Source organism: Protobothrops mucrosquamatus, unplaced genomic scaffold (assembly GCF_001527695.2).
Source record: "Protobothrops mucrosquamatus isolate PMUCROS unplaced genomic scaffold, P.Mucros_1.0 scaffold11585, whole genome shotgun sequence".
NCBI lineage: Eukaryota > Metazoa > Chordata > Lepidosauria > Squamata > Viperidae > Protobothrops > Protobothrops mucrosquamatus.
In genome coordinates, this window is record NW_015397364.1 from 4,661 (window position 1) to 7,459 (window position 2,799).

At 44.4% G+C, this 2,799-nt stretch overlaps 1 long non-coding RNA gene across 1 annotated transcript in view; it reads left to right on the top strand.

The window, feature by feature from the left end:
• LOC107301331 overlaps positions 1–1,592 on the top strand; it is a 5,506-nt gene extending 3,914 nt beyond the window's left edge. Inside the window, exons 2-3 of the long non-coding RNA XR_001549282.1 lie at positions 661–755; positions 1,524–1,592. This is a non-coding gene — a long non-coding RNA (uncharacterized LOC107301331). The remainder of the gene's footprint in view (positions 1–660; positions 756–1,523) is intronic.
• Positions 1,593–2,799: the final 1,207 nt, after the last annotated feature.

The window sequence follows — 2,799 nt, forward strand, 5'->3', positions numbered from 1 at the left end:
TGGGTCTCCTCAGGGTGCCGTCGGCCAAGCAGTGTCGGCTGGCGACCCCCAGGGGGAGGGCCTTCTCTGTGGGTGCCCCTGCCCTCTGGAACGAACTACCCCCCGAGATCCGGATGATTCCGGATCTCCTTACTTTCCGCCGCGCCCTCAAGACATGGCTTTTCCAGCAAGCGGGCCTGGCCTAGGGAGGATTTTAAATCGGGTTTATTTTTAAGAAAATTTTAAACAGCACAACTTTAAAATATTTGGTTTTAATTTGGTTTTATTTGGTGGGGATTGTAAATACGTTTCTGTTTTTAAATATGTTGTGAGCCGCCCTGAGTCCCGTCGGGAGAAGGGCGGGATATAAATCAAATTAAATAAATAAATAAATAAATAAATAAATAAATAAATTATCTGTTGGGCTATACTAGTTTCCCACTCTTTGCCAGCCACAAATTTTGAACACACACACACACACACTCATATATACATACATACATACATACATACATACATACATACATACATACGTACGTATATATGTATATATATATATATTCAAAATTTGTGGCTGGCAAAGAGTTAGTGGGAGACTAGTATAGCTATTTCAGGCTCATTAGCCCTCATCAGCTTAGTCACATATATATATAATTTCATCTACTTTTTTTCCTTCTCCAGCTCCGATTCCCTGCTCAACCACGTGGAGCAGCTTCTGCGGGCTTTTATTCTGAAGATCAGCGTCTGCGATGCTGTGCTGAACAACAACCCTCCAGGTAGGACAGTCGGCAGAGCCGGTAATCTAGACGGCAGGCACTGGGTGGGTGGGGGGTTTCAGGCCGATATTTTGGCTTTGTTTTTTCTTCACCCTGAGTCCTGAATGAGGGGCTTCGGTTTGTTTCGAACAGTGGTGTTCCATATGAATTTTCCTTCTAGCAGTGCTGGGAAAATGAGGAAATAGTATTTTTTATTAATATCTGTAACCACCGAGCTAAAATAGTGCAGGAGTTCTCTTTATGTACCTCCCCATTAAATGGGCAGGACGCTTAGCAGGGACCAAAATATACAGGGTGCCCTTGAGTTAGGACCACAATTGAGCCCAACATTTCTGTTGCTAAGTGGGACGTTTGTTAAGTGAGTTTTGCCCCCATTTGACGTGTCTTGCCTTTCATTGTTAAGTGAATCACTGCAGTTGATCAGTTAGTAACCCAGTTGTTCAGTGAATCCGGCTTCCCCATTGATTTTCCATGACAGAAGGTCGCAAAAGGGGATCACGTGACTCTCCCCCCCGGGACGCTGCGACCCTCATAAATATGAGTCAGTTACTAAGTGTCTGAATTTTGATCCCACGACTGTGGGGATGCTGCAACGGTCGTAAGTGGGAAAAAACGGTCCTAAGTCACAATTTTCAGTGTTGTCATAACTTGGAACAGTCTCTAAACGAATTGGTGTAAGTCGAGGACTACTTGTATTTAATCACAGGCTTTAATTCTGGATTGTGCCTCTCTCTCTCTCTCTCTCTTTCTCTACCTTGTTGGTTGCAGGCTGTACTTTCACCATCCTGGTGCACACCCGTGAAGCTGCCACACGCAACATGGAGAAGATCCAAGTGATCAAGGTAAGGAATCACACAAGACTCAGAGGGAGCAGTTGTGTTTCACTGTCTCCACATCGGTCACCCCAACAATTTTAAAAACAATGACCAACGCCATTTTTAAGCATGAAACTCCACCTCGAATCTCGTCCCGGCTTCCGTTTTTACTAGCACCATTTTGAAGCATGAAATGTAAGGGTGTATGTCTACACGTATGTTGTATATAGCATGTCTAAAGGTGTGTTATGTGTACACTTTGAGAGAAAGCAACTAAATTTCATTTTTAACGGGTGCCGTTGTGCCCACAGGAAAAAAATGACAATAAAGATTATCCATCTAAATTCCATCCCAAATCTTGTCCCGGCATTTGTTTTTGTGTTTGGCTTGATCAAAATTTTGACCTTCCAGCCATGACCCTGGCATCTGATTTTGCGAGTTTACTACAGGTCACCAACCAGGTTTAAGAATTAAATTACCGTTATTTGGTCTTCCTTCTCATTGTTTACATCTGCATTCTTAGGCACCACTCTGTACACACTTTGGAAGGATCTACGGAGATTCTCAGACATCCAGGATAAAGGTGGTTTTTTTTTCACGAGGCAAGTGGACTTCCTTGTTTTTCTTTGAAGAGGTTTCGCTTCTCATCCAAGAAGCTTCTTCAGCTCTGGTGGGGGAATGGAAAGATTTATACTCCTTGCAGACAGCTGGTCATTTGCATCTTTTTAGCGAGTCGTTGAGGCCACCTGGAGGTTTACCTGTGTCCTCAGGGTGCAAATGGGTGTGGGGCCTTCTTGGAACTGCTGAAAGGATGATGGATCCACACCCATTTGCACCACTCAGGTGACCCTGAGGACACAGACGAACCTCCAAGTGGCCTCAACGACCCTCTAAAAGGATGCAAATGACCAGCTGTCTGCAAGGAATATAAATCCTTCCATTCCCCCACCATCCAGTCAGAGCTGAAGAAGCTTCTTGGCTGAGAAGCGAAACGTCTTCAAAGGAAAACAAGAAAGTCCAGTTGTCTCTAAAAAAAGCACCTTTGGGACACACTTTGAAAGTAACTCACAAATAAGCCTGGTCAGCGTTAGGAAGGTAGATGCTTTCCTAAGCCTGGTTCTGCTTACTCAGGGGTTACTATCAAGCATAAAGATCTGAAAATGCAGCTGAGCTGCAAGTCCTATGAAGTTTAGTCAGCAGTGCCAGCAGGGGGCGCTAGACCTGTGCAA